Source organism: Pinus tabuliformis, chromosome 2_2, assembly GCF_031772625.1.
Source record: "Pinus tabuliformis cultivar Carrire ecotype Pingquan chromosome 2_2, CPIR1, whole genome shotgun sequence".
In the NCBI taxonomy this organism is placed as follows: Eukaryota; Viridiplantae; Streptophyta; class Pinopsida; order Pinales; family Pinaceae; genus Pinus; species Pinus tabuliformis.
This window is the reverse complement of record NC_142300.1, coordinates 997,398,655-997,419,612: the sequence shown is the minus strand read 5'-3', so window position 1 is coordinate 997,419,612 and position 20,958 is coordinate 997,398,655. Positions and strand designations below refer to the sequence as shown.

At 37.1% G+C, this 20,958-nt stretch overlaps 1 pseudogene; it reads right to left on the bottom strand.

Annotated features, from left to right (window-relative positions):
• Positions 1-1,967: 1,967 nt before the first annotated feature.
• Positions 1,968-17,640, bottom strand: LOC149196711 (coatomer subunit alpha-3-like; annotated as a pseudogene).
• Positions 17,641-20,958: the final 3,318 nt, after the last annotated feature.

Below are 20,958 nucleotides of genomic sequence, written 5' to 3'. Positions count from 1 at the left end.
TAGTTTCGTAGCGCACTACGAAACTGCTGTAGCTGCATATTATGTTTCGGTTGACCAATTTTGAGAGACAAAGGGGAAATATTTTGAAGAGGAGTTTTGAAAAGGGTCATTTGAAAAGTGTAAGCATCCAGCAAAGGCAAATCAAGTAAAGGAAGGACATCTATGAACTCTAAGCTATATGTTATATGAGTGATCATTATTTCATAGCTAGTATTGTTCATAAGGCTTCAGGCAGCATTAAAGAAGTTTTGTTTTCTCACGTGTATATGGGAAAGGTCTACAGTACATGGAAAACAAGATAGTCCAATACATTTTTGTGTAATTAAGAAGAACAACAGGGATAATTGATTTCGAAGATCCTTATGGAGACCAAAAGCAGAAAAACAGGAGCAATTTCCTAGTTTCCAGGAGCAGTAAAGAGATGAGGCATCAAGGGCCAACAAGGATTTTCAAATCTCCACCAAAGCTAAACTGAAGAGGGCCATTTGTTAGAGAATGAGTTTGGATTGTAATAAATGCTACTATCAACATGATGAGGAGTTATACTCCTAATTTTTTTAGGTCTCTAGAACTGCCAGTCAAGAGTTAGTTACATTAAATAGTTAGTTTTGAGTATCAATAGGTGTCAGAGTAGGAAGAATTCGAATTCCCCTCATGTTGGAGGAGGAATCTCAGTTATGTAAAGAGCTCTATATATAGGAGAAAATCCAAGGTACCAAGGGTTGGAAAATTTTAGAAAAAATTGGTTATTGTGCTTTGTGTAAGACTCTGTCTTTAGTAATACAGTATTTGGCTTTACTTCTCAGGAATCAGAAGGAATTCAATGTTCAGAATGTCTTGTATTGTTCTCTTCTCATTATCTACAGTGGTATGAATGTATTTTTACTTAGAAATCACTAATTATGCTCTAACTTCCTTCATACATTTATAGACTGTGTTGTCCTATATTTTTCTGATGTGTTCTCCATGTGTTGAATTCTAGATGCCTTGACTTCCATGTAATGCTAACATTATTGTCATACTAAAACATGTTTGACTCCATACGCCAAATGAATATTTTCTAATTGTGTTTCAACCATTTACACTTCTTCATTTTTTTCATAGAGTTAGCCATCTTATTCATTATCAAAATCTTTAGTCTTGTGAGAGAGCCCTCTCAAGTTGAGGAGGCTAAGCCTCAGCCAAAAGTAGGTTTGAAATAGTTACTCAAGGTCTACCTAATTAGCAGCCTTTCAGGGGGTTGATTTTGAGATAACAACTTGCATGATAAAGATAGGATAAACACCTAGGGGGGTCTATAAAAAATTCTCCAGACCTAAAACTAAATTATTGGCACTTTTCATTGTCTGAGACTGATAAAGGGAAGCAAAAACACAAATTGAAATTTCTAATTGTAAACAATGAAAAAAAATGGAAAGTTTTACTTCTACTGTCACTTCAGTGATCAATAAACAGCCTCCTCCAGTCTCTTAAGAAGACCCTCAATTCTATCCAAGACTTGTTAGTGATTGTCTTGCCATATCTCTCAATGTGGCTCTCAAAGGTAGAGAGTGCAATATTGATATGGAAATATGCATGGGTAATGAAATTTCTTGAAATAAAGATGCACATTCAGCACCTAGAAGCATCGAAACCCACAATGGAAAGCTCATATATAGGGAAGATATTTCCTTGTATGACTGGAACAAAGCATGTTGTACAATATGGACAGGACGCATTCTTGTGATTGACCATGGTATATAGGTGTAAAAGTTGTTGCACCACCAACAAAAGGCTTTCTGAAGTCAAAATCATAATTCAATTTTTTGGCATCCTGCAACTACCTTTCGCATGCCTACAGAACTTGTTGTACCTTTGTTGAATGGTTTGTAGGGGTTCACTTTCCAATAGTCATCAAGCAAAGTTAGCTGTTGTACTAAAGCTCCATCCCTTATAAAAAACACCCATGGTATTCAACAAAGCCAACGTCAAATGGAATTTTTGAAGGTTTCTATGACTAAAATAAACTGCAAGCTCTTTCTATTGAACAATATCACCCTTAACTTCCTTTCCCTTGAACTGCATCTAAAGACCCATAACACAACTACAAGATCACATATAGCACATAGATTTCCCTTTACGATTGGAATAAAGTGTGGTGTACAATGTGGACAGGACACATACTTCTGATCACGGTATAGAGGTGTAAACGTTTCTCCAAAAACAACAAAAGGATTTTTGAATTCATAATTCGGTGTTTTTAGAATCCTGCAACTACCTCCCACATGCCTGCAGAACTTGTTGGGCCTTTGTTGCATGTTTTGCAGCGAGCTCATTTGCCAGCAGTTATCAAGCCATGTTAGCAGTTGTACTGAATTTCCCTAGCAAACATCTATGTTGTTCAACAAATCCAACCTGAAATGGACTTTCTGAATGTTGCAATGAGTAAAATAGGCTGCAAGATCTTGTTGTTCGACACTATGATCCTTAACTTCCTCATGACCCCCATTTGAAGACCCAGAACACATTCTTTAGCAATTTCAATCAATTTATTCACCTTCTCAACCTCCTAAATGGAATCTACATCAATAATTGGAATTACGTGCAAGATTGTACAAATAACCTTAATGCTTCACTAAACTTCCCATCTGTTGTGGCTTTGTAAGATAACTTCCCATCTGTTGTGGCTTTGTAAGCTAGTCTAAGTTTCTCATCTAATAGAAAAAGCTTAAATACCAAAGATCATGGACCTCTGACATTTGAGCTAGCAGTCTCACTCCAACCTCCCTCTATTGCTAAGAAGACCACAGTTCAGAAAAAAATGTAGGGAGGTATGTATTGTTGCCCATGTAAAGATCCAGAAACAAAGGTTTTAACTTTTAATGGAGTGAAATTCTTAATACCAAGCTATTGACTTGAGAGTTGCATCACCATATTAATGTTACTAGTAGCTGCATTCTCACCTACAAGAAAAGATTTTCTATATCCATATTTGAATTATTGGTATACGTGGTGATGGTGTAACTAATGACATTATGAGTTGTACCTGCAACATTTGCAGCTTAGACATTTGTAGGGAGCTTCAAATCTTCTACATCCCATCCTACCTCATTGTTATTGTCTCCTCTCACTTCTCTATCATCAACCACTACAACCTCGCCATTTTTTTTTCAACTCCAGAAGTGTCAAGGTCTTAACCCCTATTGGCTGCAGCTCTTTCATCCTCTTCTTCATGTACTACGCCCCCTGCATTATCCAACCCACCAGAAGTGTCAAGGTCTTAACCCCTATTGGCTACAATTTCTTCATCCTCTTCTTCATGGATTGCAATCCCTACATTATCCAACCCACCCTCAAAAAGGCCTTCGACAACCCTCAATAACAACCATTCACGATTGCGACAAATTGATGGAGGAGGCACAATAAGTGATGATTTCTTTCTAGATTACAGAGTGGGCAGATTTCCACCTAACTATTAAGTACAAGCATATCAACAATCTTTGTAAGCCCATGAACTGCTGCACTGACATATAGGCATTGTGAAACTGACCCATAACATCATTTTATATTTATGCAATCCCCAACATCTTCAAAAACCTATCAATATTGTCCATGACAAGATACAAAATGAAAGTCTTTCAAAATTCTTTAATATTTGGTAAGCATATTCAACAATGGCAACATTTCCTTACCAAAGGGCCTCAGTTCCAAGTGTATACCAGTGACCTTAACATCTCTTTGTTTTGCAGAAACAACATTAATTTGAATAGTTTCACCCTACACTATTAAGTTAAATCATGCCTTCTTATCTTTGAAAAAGTGAAGAGATGCTTTTGGGAAGCCCTTCAGATGCAGCTAAGCAATCACTGCCTGTCCACATGCTCATAACATTGTCATACTTCCTTTTTATCAGTGCTAGCTTGAATATATACTCATGCATCAATATGCATGACACGGTTATTTCCAACTCATTCATGAAATTGACAGAATCCTCAGACACCTTCATTATACATACTTGAACACCAAGTGTTCCAATTAGGCCACTGTTTCTGATTGGAAGAAAAAAAAGTAGAATTTTCACCCTAAGCACCACTCTTAAGTTTTAACACAAATAATCTTATGCAGAGAACAGTGTACAATCTCCTTGCTTCCAATGATGATTGCATGCTTGCTCAGCAAGGCTAAATTTTCCATGTCATCTTACTAAATGTATTTAACAAATAGAATATGGAGGTCCCTAGGTACAATCCTCTGTTGCAAACCAAGGTTGTTGTCTTTTCTTCCTGCATTGTGTCACTCTTTTGTCCCAACACTATCTTCTGGCCTAAGAAGAAGGTTTTATGTTCCTGCACAGAAAATTGTATCCACAGTTACTGGACAACTAGACTTCTTGATCACCTTATTTCTGTGATTTTTATCACTTGGTTATGACTCATGTCAGTGACTGCCGATTGATTGCAAGCAAAAAAGGTAGCAGGTCCTCCAAATTTCTATCTTTTCTTCCTGTATTTCGTCACTTCTCCCAAGTCCCAACACTATCCTCTGGCCCAAGAATAAGTTCATATCACCCACCATCAACATCCAAACGTATTAGAACAACATTCTCCATGAGGCTAAAAAACAATGATCATCATCCTTGATCCAATTCATGGATCCAGCCCTTCTTATCTGTATAAGTTGAGAGTATTTTTGATTTGAAAATTGATGAGCAAACAAAAAATGGTCATTGTTGCAGTATAGGGTGCCCTAAAAAACAACAAAAGCGGATCTTTCTCTTTCTAACTTGAAAATAATCATCCCACGGTCATGCCCAGTAGCAAGAAGATTCATATCAAGATGTGCTACAAGGATCCAGAACCAATCATGGTCTCTACAAAATGTTTGGACACCTCTACAATACTTGGATACATCTCAAACTCAGATACTTTTATCTTCTAAATTATAAGAATAATGTCATGGCGTGGATGGAACATCACATGAGAGATATAGTTCACATGCCCTCTTAAAAGTTAAAATATCCAACTTCCCAAGCTTGGTACCTGAGAACAAAAAACATACTAACTTTTATCAATGTAAACTTTGAAACGGGAACTGATACTGTTACTCGTTTCGTAGAGATAGCAAAAAAGTGACCTGATTTTGAAAAGGGGTGATGCAGAACGAACATGTTTTTTTTAGAGCATAGTTTTTGGCACTTTAATTTTTTTTATGTACATTACGTTTTAGAATCGTTTTAGAATCGTAGTGATTTTCATGCTGATTTAAAAAAGTGAGTATTCTGCATCACCCCCTTTTTTCAAAAGACCTATTTTTTGGCTTTAAATTTTCTAATGTATAAAATGTAAATTATTATTTTGTAAATTTGATCATTTTTGAAGTGGTCGTTTTCTTCACATTTTCTTGTTTTTTATTTTAATTTTAACTTTTTTTTTAGTGAGGTTTTATTGTTTTGCATTTTTAAATTAGGAGGTTGATATTTAGAATTTTCGATATTCTACATATTTATACATCCTTAATTAATTTTTCAATCCACATGAAATAATTGTTTCTAAAAAACAATATTTTTTAACAATGGACATAAAAATAACCATTTTTAACATAAATATAACTAAAAAACTACATGTTTGCTAGAATTGACATGTCAAAATCACAATTTTTATACGATAATTTTAACTAAAAATGGTTAAATAATAGCTTTTTTTATGAATTTCATGTCAAAAAAATAATAATAATCACTTTTTTTTTCAAAAAATAATGATTAACATAAAAATCAATGTGAAAATCACATATTACAAATATTGAACGTATAACAACCCTAATTGAGTGTTTATTCTTCTCATAAAATGCCAAAGTCAAAACATTGCAAAGCCTGATTTACAAGCATAACTTAAATTTGATCAACAATGTCACGTAATCCAAACTCTTCGTCCTCTAGAGTTTCATCATTGTCTTCTTCCACAATATTTTATGTTTCCTTTTTCTCATTTTCATCTTCTAATGGGTCTTTGATGTCTGCGAATCTCCCAATGTATGTCTTTCCAAACATTCCATGTAATGGTGGTTGGGGTTCCTTTGCGTTTTTTGCCACATGTGATTCACTAAAGTCCCCTTTCTTCAACCCAATTTCTTGCATTGCATCTGGAAGAAATTGAAGAGCATTAATTCTTTGCTGAATGAAATTGCACTGTACTAGATCTTTTTCAATTGCAATGCAATTTCTTCCTTTTTGAAGGCAACATGCTAGTGTTGTACCTAATTATCAAGCACAAAAGAAATAATGAAATAAATTAGTACAATGACATATTCATTAAAAAATAACATATTGAAATTCAATTCCATATAATAAAACTTACCTGAGCCAAAAATAAATCCAGAACCCAATCTCCTTCCTCTGAACAAATGTCTATAAGATAATTGATCATTAATTGTGGTTTTTGATAAATGTTAACTATCTCTCCTTTTTCTTTTTTGTCTTCATACGTTAGTTTTCTCACAATAGCATCATAAGTCAGTATTTGGCTATGACTCTTTTCGTCTACCCGATTAAAAATCATAGACATATAGCTATCATCTTTTGCCCAACTATAAATATGAATGAACTCACAATCATTTATAAATTGTTGATCTTCATTGTTAAGAAGATTTGACTTTTTCCTGTAACATGAAATAGTAAAAGTTCAATTAACTTGTACATAAATAAATTTTTCAACATTAATCAAATATACGTTTTAAACGTCTTACCATGTAAGCTGCATCCTTGAATTTGTTTTCCCTTGAAGCTTGACAATATCATTGCCAATTGTGTGTCTGAATGAAATGTCATAAATCTACATAATGGTGATGACGTGACTTCTACAAATCCCGCAACCACTTTACTAAGAGCTTGATAAGTATAAGGGTCACTATCATAGTCAATGTTTGGAATATTGAAACCATGGGGAATATCTGCAATGACTAGGGCATAATCCCTTTTAGGTATGAGTTTAGCAATGTCTTCACAGTCGCCTTGTATTACTTGATATTGAATAGTGTCTAGCCCATTCCAAATGAAATGATTAAGACTTGGATCAAGTTGAACATTCTTAATGCGTTGCTTCTTCAGTCTTTCGATCTTTATTTTTTCAATGAAGGTTTTGAAACTATCTGGCGCTCCATTATCATCCTTCCTCATATTTTATAAAATAAACAAATATATGTGTAAGTTATAAATTAAAAATAGTACACAGGTGAATAAAAATGAATGTATAAATCAAGATACCTTTTTAAATGCAAGATAAAAAGCTTTTAATGTTGATGTAGAACTTGAATTTGGATATTTGCGTACAACATCATCCCAACTATCTTCATTCAACAATCTAACCATTTGTTCTTGAATTTTCATGTAAACTTTGTGACTGCATAGATAAAGTAACAAAAAGTTAATATAATGATATGTATAACAAATACTACCAAGAACAACATGTTTTATTTAAAATATAATTATAATCTAGAAATAAATAAAAATAATTCAACAAACTTACTTTTGAAATTCTTCAGACATTTCCTCCAATGATAATTCCCCTGACCTCACACAAGATAATATTGTTTTAACAATTTTATCATCTTTCACTCCTTGCATCGCCCTCCAAGGTGTGATAGTCATATCGTCTGGAAGCTCCTTCATTTGAGGAGCTAATTTACTGTTGCCACATATCAACGGCTTAGACTTTTTGACCTTCTGGTTTTTAATGGCAATGTCTTCCCACATGCTAAAAATCTCATCAATTAACTTCCAAACATCTCCAGTTCTAAATGCCAATTGGAAAATGTTATCAACACCTCTGAATAAATCACTATTTTTGTTGCCTTTTCCACCTTTTGAATTGGTTTTCTCTTCAATTTGATATCCTATTTCCATACAACATTCCTTTCGGAAATCTGCAGTAACATTTATCCTATCTGTGATCACTCAGGTTGTTCCCTGCCTCCGGAAGGGAATACACCTGAGGTAACCACTAACCAGTCTTTTAGCTGCAGATTCTAGCCAACCTGCAACCAGAGAGGGCTCTCTCTTTGTAATTTAGCTTTGTTTTGAAGTATTTTAGGCTAGTTATGATGTGCAGAGTTTGGTTTTAAATTTGTCGGATGGTGATCTTAAATAGAGTTGGAATGCAATTCTAAAACAGTTTATACCATTGGGAAAATGGGGTCAATGAGGATGAACTGTTGAGAGTGTTTTCTTTGGTAAGGGGCAATACTACAGAGCAAGATAATCGATCTTGGAACAGTTTTGGAATCTGGAAATTAATGGAATGTAAGCCAGTGGATGAAGGGCAGTTAAGAATCCTTTATCAAGCTGGCATAAGGAAGGTGCATGAATATTACCAAGGAGCAGTAAAGAATTCCTAAGCAATATTCAGAATGAAAGAATCAGTGGAAACAGGAGCAGCTAAGAATTACTGTTCATGGCTAATTCTGAAGAAAACATAATTAATACCAGAGATTGAACACAACGTGTATTTAAACAAATTCTGGGCTATTCTTTTTCTCTGTTACTAAGATTATGAATCATATATGAAATTTGCAAACACATAAGACACAAAACACAGTTTAGAATAACTTATTGATCCATAGAAAGACACAGGAATTTTGTAGCAGGTCCCAAAACATCAAATCCACATTCAGATGGTCCAGCATCAATGAACTTCAACAGCCTTTGTATTAAACAGTCTCAGAATTATAGCGCAGTCTAGAGAGAAAATCACCAACCAACAAATTTAAAACCAAACTCTGTACATCATAACTAGCCTAAAATACTTCAAAACAAAGCTAAATTACAAAGAGAGAGCCCTCTCTGGTTGTAGGTTGGCTAGAATTTGCAGCTAAAAGACTGGTTAGTGGTTACCTCGGTCGTATTCCCTTCCGGAGGCAGGGAACAACCTAAGTATAACATCACTGGCGACTCCGCTGGGGACTGAATGATTGTTTGTCACTGTTGTCTATTTTCTAAAACTACAGATGGAGCCTGAAGTTAGCCAGGTAGCCTTTGAAACTATTTTTGTTGTGCATTTATAGGAGTAAATAAATGCCGCTTCAGTCAATCTCCAGTTTAGTTTTAGGCTTTAATCAGCTGTCCCAAAGATTTGATCAGTATCCTTGATTTAGCATATCTAAAAGGAAGCCCAAACTCTCCCATATTTCAAAAGAGCTTCCTTCAGAAAATTCTTAAAAATTGTGATCTCTAAACATTTCCAGAAAATACCAAAAATAGATTTAGAAGCTGGATCCAAAGAAGAAAGTTTGGTACACTAGGTCAAATCCTGATCTAGATCCTCCAACTATTTTTGAAAATCCTAACTTGATCTCTAAGACCCTTAGAAAACAAGAAAAACTAGAAAAATCTGCTGATTTAGACCTTGATATACTTCAACAAAAGCTTACAACATGTGAGCTTACCCCTAGGAGAGCAACAGTCTTTTCTGTCAATACAACAACATCTCCTAGTTCCTCATCCACACCTCAAAGTATCCTTTCCACTCCCCCATCCACTGCACATATTTCCACTGTTGTCCTTGCTATTCCAGCTGTCTTATTTCTTCCTGCAGTCCCATTTATCCCTGTAAATATGGAAAACTGTTATGCTCCTCTGCAATTACCTGGAAATCCAGGGGCTATGCCTCAGGATTATCAGAGAAAAATCACATATTTTGATGCTACTGGCTCGTATACAACCCAACAACACACTGAGAAAATGATGGATTACTTTGAGAACTATGAAATTGATGACAATGATGTCAGAATGAAAATTTTTGTTCAAAGCCTAACTGGTGAAGTAAGGACCTAGTTTAGGGCACTTGGGGCAAATACAATTGCTGATCTAGATGCCCTTTACCAAACCTTTCTTAACAGATGGGAAAAGAAGAAGGACCCATTGCATATCCTATCAGAGTATGACAGTTTAAAGAGAGGCCCACAAGAAACTGTCCAAGACTATTGTGCTAGATTCAACAATGTGTACAATGCTATCCCTCAAAACCTTAGACCTCCACCTGACCTAGCCTTGATCAAATTCCCTGATGGATTTGATTCTGACATGGCATATCAACTAAGAGAAAGAGCTCCTCCTAGCTTAGAAGACATGCAAAGCATAGCGGTTAGTGTAGAGGCCAACTTGATATCTAAGAGAAATCGGGCTAGAAATGAAAGAAGAACAACTTTCAAAGAAGAGCCTTCTGCATTTGAGCAAAAACTAGATGCAATCATCAAAGGCATGGACAGATTGGGTGATAGAGTGGAAACCATTGAAAGGAAATCTTCTTGGGATGGCCAACCAAGCAACACCACTAGGAATTCGAATTTTAGAAAAAATCAAAATCATAACACCGGGAAAGCTGGCCCTAATCTGAATATCAGACCTCCATTTCAGGAGAACTATGCTGAAGCCTCAACCTCTAGTGAGCCAACAGAGGATACTCAAATCAACCTAATGGGTTTGAACAGTGAACAACAAATCTTTCTAACCCAAGATGACCAAGAAGCTCATAATTTCAACCAATTTCAAACCAAATCCGGAGAGTCATTTGATTTCAGAGAAGGCTATGATGCAGCGGTCTATGAGGTTCATAAACAATAAAAATTAAGAAGCAGAACTATAGATGTGCCTGAACCTGCCAAGCTAAAAGATACCAAGCAGCCAAAGAAAACAAAGGATAAAGTTGTCCTGATAGAATCCCCTACTAAAACAAATCTCGACCCAAAGGATGCCACTGTGGAAGACATATCAGATTTATAGCCCTCAAAAAATCAGTCATCTACATCCCTTCCCTCAAAAGAAAATCTAAATTGCCCTCCTGAAAATAGTTTCAAAGCAGATTTACCTCAAAACAACACTCATGACGAAGAAAAGGTCACTCAAAATACAGCAAAAAAGGAAAACCTTGCTGCTTACAATACAAGAATTCAAGTGGGAAAACCTTTTAACTTAGAAACATAAATAGGCAAACTGAAAATAGCTATTCCTTTGTCTGAATTGGCTAAACATGAAGTTTATAGGGAACAAATCAATAGGTCACTTCAAATATCAGAGAATAGGGATGCAGTCAATGTTTTAGATGACCAACCAGAACTTATTTTTGGTCCTGAAGTCAACGGTAAAACAGTAGATGGAGGGGTTCCTCCCAAGGAAAATTTTAAGGATGGAAAATTTTCTTGAAGTTTAAAACATTGGCGAATCTCACTAATCCCTAATATGCAAATTATAAATTTTTATTGATATATTTGTAAAATTAATCAAATTTATAATTATTTTATATATAGTCTCTCTATAATGTTGGCGATTTTTAAGGTAAAATAATTTTATATTCTAAAATTTGGGCGAATCGTCTTTTATAAAATTGGAAATTGGCGAATCTTTTTTGTGGGAAAATCATGGAAAATTAGCCCACTGGGCGAACATTAGCCCCTAAAATTTTCCATGGTCAACTTCCTCCATTCTATGTAAGCTTAAATATTCATGACAAAGTGCTGCACAATGCAATGTCTAATTCAGGAGCTTCCCATAACCTAATGCCTAAGTCTGTGATGGAAAGACTGGACCTAGATATCACAAGGCCTTACAAAGACTTATTCTCATTTGATTCCAGCCAGGTCAGGTGTCTAGGCCTAATCAAAGATCTGTGTGTATCTCTAGTACAATACCCTGCCAAGACAATCTTGATGGATGTGGTGGTAGCCGATATCCCACCAAAGTATGGTATGCTTTTGTCTAGATCTTGGGGTGCAAAACTCCAAGGGTCTTTGCAACTAGACATGTCCTATGCCACCATTTCAGTCTTTGGACAGCCAAAGAGATTGTACCGGGAAACATTGATGAAATATGTGGTTAGCAGTCAAGAGAAACCTCAAAACTTCCCCATCTATTCTATGCATTCCGATATGGATTCATTCATTTTATACAATGCTGAGATGTGTCCCAAAACTGATGTCAAACTCCTGAAAATAGCACAAACAAAAAGCATAAATGAACAATCTAGTGCCCAAGATCAAAAAATTCTTGATGTGATTGATGCAACAAATGAACATGACATAGCATATGAGTTACAAAATCCAAATTTGCCCACTGAACAAGGTTCCAAAACTCCTAAGGCTAGTCACAACCAAGAAATCTTATGGTACTTAGAATTTGATGGGTCAGTGAACAAATTAGGAGCAGGGGTAGGGGTTTGGATACATAACATGCAAAATGACCATGCTCAAGGTCATGCATATAGGCTAAATTTCAGATGTACAAACAACATGGCCGAATATGAGGCCCTTTTACTGGGTCTCAAACTGATTAAAAGTCTTGGGGCAGCTAGGATTTCAATTCTAGGGGACTCAGATTTGATTATACAACAGATGAAGGGAAACTTTGTTACAAATGATCTTAGGTTAAGAGCTTACAGAGGGGAAGCCATTGAAATACTTAACACCTTCTCAGAATCTCAGCTCACCAAAATTCCAAGAAAGCACAATTTACATGCACATAGTTTGGAAACTTTTGCCAGCATTTGCAAGCTACCATTTGAGCCCAACCACCACTTCACTGTTGAAATCAAACACAGACCTGTTGTCCCAGATAATGTCAAAAATTGGCAGGTGTTTGAAAATGATACACAAATAAATAATTTCCTAACTTTGAAAGAGGAATTCTCAAGTATAAACATTGACACAAGCACCATTGATGATCAGCAACAAATAGATAAAATTGAGCAAAATATATCAGCTGAAACAGCAAATTTGATTTTGCATCCAACAACTTTTGATGACAAAAATTTACAAGAGCTGAAGCAAATGGACCTTGATGAAATGGCTGAGGGAGAATCTGAAGTAATTGAACTAAAGGATAATATTTTTCCCACAGGCTTAATTCCTTTAGAGGATATATTTGATTCAAATGATATTCCAAGAAAGCCAAAAATGAAACCACTAAATGCAGAAATTGAGGACTGCAATATTGGAACCACAGAAAATCCCAAAATGGTAAAACTCTCCAAAGCATTACCTTATGATCAAAAGCTGAAATACATTGAGTTGTTTAAGGAGTTCCAAGATGTTTTTGCATGGAGCTATGAGGACCTCAAGTCCTATGATACTTCTGTCATCCAACATACAATACCTTTGAAAGAAAATCAAAAACCATATAACAAAAGCTGAGAAGAGTTAATCCAATCCTCCTTTCTCTTATTGAGAAGGAAGTCAAAAGAATTTATGAAGCCTGTATAATTGCACCTATCAGGTTCTCCGAGTGGATTTCGAATCTTGTGCCTACTAGGAAGAAAACGGGAGAGATAAGACTGTGTGTTGATTTAAGGAATTTGAATAAAGTCTCTCTCAAAGACCACTACCCCTTACCCAAGATGGATCACATTTTACAACAGGTAGTGGGAGCCTCTAGGATCTCATTGCTAGATGGATTCTCAGGACTCAATCAGATTTTAGTTCACCTGGTTGATCAAGATAAAACTGCCTTTACAACACCTTGGGGAACCTTCAAATATGTGAAAATGCCTTTTGGACTCAAAAATGCAGGGGCCACATTTCAAAGAGAAATGGACATAGCCTTTGCAAAGGAGATCCATGATTTCTTATTCATATACCTTAATGACCTCACTGCTTTTTCAAAATCAGACCAAGAACATTTAGAGCATTTAATGTAAGTGTTCCTAATTTGCAGAAAATATTGCATATCATTGAACCCAAAGAAATCATTGTTTGGCCTAGAAGAAGGCAAACTCCTAGGTCACATAATTTCAAAAGTTGGCATTAGAATTGACCCGGACAGAATACAAGCTATTCTCCAAGTGCCTCATCCAAGAAACATCAAAGAACTGCAAGCTTTTTTAGGAAAGATCAATTTCCTAAGGAGTTTCATTCCCAACTTGGCCGAATTGATAAGACTATTGAATAATATGCTGAAGAAAGATTCTAAAGTCAAATGGACAATAGAGGCTAAACAAGCCTTTGAGGACATTAAAATATCTCTAACAAAAACACCAATCCTCACAAGCCCCAAGTTTGATAGAGATTTCATAAATGTTTCCTTTACATCTGAGCATACTATTGTTGTTGTCCTATTGCAAAAAGATGACCAAGGGTGTGAGAAGCCCATTGCTTTTTTCAGCAAAGCACTTAGAGATGCTCCACTCAAATATCAGATCATGGAGAAACAGGCCTATGCCCTTGTAAAAGCCATCAAAGATTTTAGAGTTTATATCTTGTATTCTCATGTGATAGCTTATGTCCCTAATGCCGTGGTCAAAGACATTCTAACTCAAGAAGGAATTGAGGGTAAAAGGGGAAAATGGATAGCTAACATTTTAGAATATGACATTGAAATTAAGCCAACCAAACTGATAAAAGGAAAAGGACTAGCCAAGCTGATGACTGAAACCAATTTTCAAGCCCTTGACATAAATGAACTAGATAACGAACAGGAGATGGTGACTCCACAGATCAATCAAGCCTTTTTACAATCACCTTGGTATGTTGACATATGTTATATATTGTTAAACCTGCAAGCGCCTCTAGGGTTATCCAGGACTAAAAGGAGATTCTTGAAAATGAAAGCTTCAAAGTTTTGTATCATAGATAATATGTTGTTTTGGAAAAACTATGAAGGTATTTTACTCAATTGCCTAACACTGGATGAAACTGACAAAATACTTAAGGAATTTCATGCAGGTGACTGTGGTGGACATTTGTATTGGAAATCAACAGCTGATAAAATCCTAAGGGCTAGATTTTATTGGCCCACCCTCTTTGCTGATGCAAAGAAATATGTAACTTCTTGCCACAAATGCCAAATTTTTGAAGGCAAGAAAAAGTTGTTGCCTTTGCCCCTCAAACCTATTTCAACTGAAAGGCCATTTCAACAATGGGGTTTAGACTTCATAGGGGAAAACCACCCTTCATCCTTTGGCTAGCATAAGTGGATTTTGACAGCCACAGACTATTTTACCAAGTGGATAGAGGCTGTCCCTTGTAGGCAAGCCAATTACTCAATCATCATGCAATTCTTAGAAACCTACATCTTGTCTAGATTTGGTTGTCCGGAAAAGATTATTACAGACAATGTTGTTGCCTTTAAATCCAAAAGAATGATCAATTTTTGTCATAAGTACCACATTACCTTGGGCCACTCCATAGCCTATTAACCCCAAGGTAATGGTCTAGCTGAGTCATCCAACAAAAGCTTAATCAACATCATTAAGAAAGTCTTGGAGGAAAACAAGAAAAATTGGCTTAAAAAACTTGTAAATGCACTATGGTCAGATAGATTGAGCACCAAAAGATCCATTGGAAGAAGCCCATATGAATTGGTTTATGGCATGGAGGCAAGATTCCCTTCATCTTTGGGAATCCCAGTGATAAAGTTGCTGCAAGAAATACAAGAAGAACCTAATGATATTCAAAGAAGGATCAATCAAACTATTCACTTGCAGCAGACTAGAGAGGAAGTATATCAGAGAAGTCAGGTTCTACAAGAAAAACTAAAAAAGATGTTTGATAAAAGAACCAAAGCAGAGGATTTCTTCATTGGGGATAAAGTTTTAAAGTGGGATTCTAGGAGGGAAGACAAAGGAAAGCATGGCAAATTTGATTTCCTTTGGAAAGGACCTTATGTCATTCAGGTTGTACAAGGAAACAACACCTATTTTCTGAAAATCTTGGATGGCACAGAGGCAAATGATGGGCCAGTAAATGGTCGAATGCTGAAGCATTATTTTGATCAGGTTTTTTGAAGAAATCAACACTTTAGTTTGTACATAATAGTGTTTACTTTCTGCAATTTACTACAACAATATGACAAGAAATAAGATGCAGCAAATTTTGAAGGAAAAGCAAGGAATTGTGCCACCTTATGGTATTACATTTTGAGTTTATCAGAAGAAGTTAAAAAAGGAGACTTGGGAACTGTGAAAATGATGGCAAAAATTCAGACAGAGTAACCTAAACAGAGTTGCAGCTCAGTAAATGAATTCATGAGAGTCACTCAAATTTTGCAAAGGCACTATTTTGTCTACAACAGAAGGAAATTTCAGATTACATCAAGAATTGAACATAAGGCCCCTTGACCTACTGTTCTTGACTTTTCACCAGGGAAATCCATCCCCAAGTGGAGCCACTGTTAGGTTCCTATACTAATAGGTTTCATTTTTCATGATTGACTGTAGAAGAGCCAAATATGTTCATCCTTTCATGCTGTAAGGGTTCCATATTTTGTAAAGAAATGAAGAAAATTAAAAAATGAAAAGAGGGTATGCCCTAAAATAAAAATCAAAGGGCAAAAAGAATGGATTGGTCAGAAAAAATGATAAAAATGAGCCCCAAACCAAAAGACCAAGAAAGTGTGCTAGTTTAAATGCCACTACTGATTCCATTGTTGAAGAATTTCATTGTGTACAGGTGGTTGATTCTTGACACAGTTGATGAATAGCCAGACAGTTCAATCCTGGTTAGATCATGTTTGAATTTACTTGTCTTTAGAATAGAGAATAAAGATCTGTCCAAACAGTTCAAGCTTGGCAGATGAGTAAATAGGTACAGAAACAAAGGAGCCCAACTGCTTAATCTGGGCCCTTGGAAGAGATAAGGATAGACTTAGATAGGAAGGCATTCAAAAGAAAAAGAAGAAAATCAGGGTTTGCTAGTCCAATGCACCCAATCAAAAGGAAGAAAAAAATGCTAGGTGTATTAGGCTGGGTAGGCAGTTTGAGGTTGCAGAATCAAGTTTGTGATCATTTTTTGTCTTATCAAGAAAGACTTATCTCATGGATGTCACAAGTACCATGGCAGGGTGACTGCAGAACAGTGGAAGCATGACTAATTTCCCCTTTCATTCCCCCAGAAATCATTTACTAACATTCCCTCAAGGACATTGGGATCTGCTCAGTAGTCCTATTTCACTTCATTTTATGAGAAATGCTAAGTTGAACTATGAGTTTACTTAGTTAAAACAAGCCACATTTTTTGTGTAAAAGATCTTACCATTTTACTTCATTTCCCTAAAAACCTAAGTTATTTCCTTATAGACTTAGCGTTATCTATCCATAAAATCATATTAACATTGACTTTATTATTTAATTCTTATGTAAAGTTTTCCCTCGCCCCTACTATATATAAAGTAATAAACAAAAAACCCAAAAAATAGATAATATCCCTACCCTTGGCAACTATATCCTTATATATCAAAGTTTGGGAATCATGGGTTCATTTGGAACCTTAATGATAACCCTTCCGCGTTCATAAACCATACATTAACCTGGCGCGCATGTATATATTGGGTTTCGTTTGAAATCCAGTCAAATGAATAACCATTCCGCCTAATCCACAGTTTAAAACCCACCAAAGCATTATTAAGACGCTGAAATATTAACGCGGGTCCCGTGTTAATAAACCCCCGCCACTTATGTCACCCATCGACGGTCCGATCCAGCACCGTAGATCCAACGGCTGGCGGAAATATCGGGAGCTCCCATCTGCCGAACATTAGCGTCCGGGGGATGGGCGGTATTTCTATCATACCCCTGCCATGCGTCGGCTTCCCGGCGTGATCGGAGCCCCCTCCTTCAAAACCACCATGGGCCAAAGGCAGTGCGGGGAATACCGCTTACCGCCCCGCCGCCTACCCCCTGACGTCATCCCCGCGTCACCTGATGACGTCGCGTCCACGTCGCCTGCCACCGCTCCATATCAGCGCCATGTCATCTACTGACATCACCACCTCGCCACCGTGTCATCTGCCACGTCATCCGACATGTCAACTGACATGTCATCCTCCGTACCCGCTACACGACAAAAAATACGTCATGATGACGTCATCATAAAAAAGCGCCAAAAGCCCAAAAAGGCCCAAATTGTGTTAAAAGTCGCGAAAATGACTATTTTTTGGTTATTTCTATTTGTGCGTTAGTGGAGGCCTCTGCATGCGATTTTACGACCAATTCGCCACCAAGGCTGCACAGTCCATCACCCTGCAAATTTGCTCTGTAGCTCGACCCCGCAGCTCGAGTCACCCCTGCTAATCGCTCACCGCACCATCAAAATAGGTATTTATTTATAGTCACACCCAAACCCTGTGTTTTTCAATTTCTACTGCTAAATTGCTTATGAACTCCGAATTTTAAGTTGAAACCCATCAAAATACCTGCGGAAAGTGCACCACAACCGCGATTTTCTCCAACTTTTCACCAAGAAATCTTGTAAACACAGTCTCGCTTAGCAAAGCTTCTCCCATGGACTCGAACTCGAGTTCACTCTATTTTGTGAATGCCAAAAGAAAAAGCCCAGAGTTGTCCATAATCCAGTGTCTGGTAAAGAAAACTCTGCAGACTATCTTTTTCACTGTCATTTTCACCCCATGAGTTCATCTAGCTGAATTTAATCTGTAAAATTCCACATTAAGAGGCCCAAAGTTGTTGTTCTACTCATTTCATCCACACATACCTCAGTCTCCAAGTTCAAACTCATAAAATTGAGCCATGGAGACTCCAGTGGCTCTAAACATTACTCCTCTCAATGCACCCCATAGGAAATTAGAAGCACTACCTTTGGCTGATAGGGACTACCTAATCCAAGACTTGGTTGGTGACAGAAACCACCTGCAGACATTCTGTGAGCTGAGAAACAGTGATCTGAATAACAATGATTTGTATGGGATATGGGAATCAAATTTGCCCATATACTTCCTCCCCTCTGTCAATATCTTCCCTGAGATAATTCACCTCTGTTGTGAAAACTATGAGCCAACTCAAAGGGTAGTCAAGTCTCCATCTGGGAGCATCCTCTTTCATATAACTCCTGACTCCATCAATCAAATGCTAAATTTCAAGCCAACTCAGCTGTTGTTCCATCTTTCTATGAAATTCTTGCTTGATGAAGGTCCCAAATTCTCCAACTCAAAAATAGCCCGAATTGCCCAAGTATTCATGAGAGCAGATCACCAGCCTATAGGGCCACCTCCTTTTCTCTATGTACATTTCAATGAAGTGGGTAAATTACTTGTTGATATGATATCTTATGTTCTGGGTTTCAAGACAAGTGAACATATTGATGAAACTATATTGGTCTTGCTGTCTGCATTTACCCCAGGACAGCCCCCTGCTGTCAAGTACAATTATGCCAAATTCATTGCCAATAAGATACATGACCAACTAGTGAAACTGGATAGGGAGGGAGTATTCAAGTATTCATCCTACATCTATCATCTATTCCTGTATTATCAGCCAGACTGTTTCCAATGCCCCATCAAAAGATTGGACTCTAAAGGAGAAAAGAGGTCTGTGATTTTTTGGACCTCAGTCTTTCATGAAGTCTAGTCTCTTCTCTCCTAAAGAGAACTCCTCCTCCTATACTATCCTATGACATGCAGAAAATATTGCAGCTCTCAAAAAACTACAAAATAGGTGACTCGTACTTCTACCAGAATCACACTGTCATTAGGATATATGGTTGTGAGCTGTGTCCCTACAGGCTGCCAAGATATGTGCCAATGAGACTGTTTGCCTTGGAATATTATAGGCAATTTATCAATTCAGATCTAACTCATTTTCATAGCACCAAGAAAAAGGCTCAGTTGAAATTCAAAGACCAACTAGGCCCCTTTGTCATGAACAAAAAAGAAGGATGGCAAGATGCTGATCAAATATTGGGGGAAAAACTCAGGTTAAAAAGGAGTTTTTGGTGGGTGCCTTATGACCCAAACGGCTTTATCAATGCCAGAAAAATAAAATATAGGCTGTCAGCTTATGAACATTGCAAAATCCCACAAATAGAACAATTTTCCAACCAAGATGAGTGGGTAGAAGGCACACTAGTTGAAGAGTTCACTGAGGAAGAGAAAATGGAGCAAAATGTGAAAGATTTGGAAAAGACTCTTGACTTGGATTTTTTTGGGCAGGTCTCATTCAAACTGCCACAACAAGTCGGAGAAGGCACATCAATTGCTGTAGCTTCACAAGCTGCCCAAGAAAAAACTACACCAACAGCATGTACAACAAAAGGCAAGGAGGTAGTAGATATAGAGCCAGAAACAATGACAGAGTAGCCAACTACCTCAAAGGAACAGAGTCAAGGGCAATCCCCTCCACTGGAGACAGAGGCACCATAGGTGCCAGCATTAAATACTCCTCTCAATGAGGAAAGAAGCAAGAAATGGGACAGGGAAGAGACCACACTTGAAAGTGTGTCAACACAACAGCCAGAGGCCAAAAGGCAGAGAATAGATCCTCAAATTGAAGAGGAAATTAGTGAAGGAATCATAGAGAGTCCAAGGAGGGAGAGGGAAACCAACCAGCAAACATCCACTAGCTCTCACAGACAAGAAACAGAGAGGCAACATGGTATGGAGGTGTCCTCCTCAAGACAGCAAAGTAAGCAACCACCTGGTATTAAAGGAACATTTATGGAAATCAAAGCACAAAATGAGTTATTAAGAATACAACTTTATGATCAACTTCTCAAAACAACACCCTCCAAACAGCAAAGACTGATGGCAGCTTATGACATTAAGGAGGAAAAGATGATCTTAAGTCATTTCAAGCCTAAAGTTCAACAACTACAGACTGTTGCGGACTACATAAAGACCAATCTAGAAGTCCTCGCCAAAGACATACATCCAATGGAACAAATTGAGCTACACAAGTAAATAGGTGAAATGGTCTATGCTACATTGGCAGACAAGGCAATGATGGCCCACCAATTGAAGGAGTCATTAAGCAATACATCTGCCCAATTGGATTTGGAAAGAATATCTTCCTTGGCTAAAGACAATAGAATAAAGACCTTGGAGGAAATTATTGTTGAGCTAGGGCATGACCCTAAGGATGCCAAGGGCATCAAAGCCCTCATAAGGAAAAAAGAAGAAGATATTGCTGCACTTAGAAAGCAATTGAGGCTACCTGCAACCATGCACCCACAAACTACAGAACTTGCAGAAGAGAAGGCAGAAGGAGATACAAT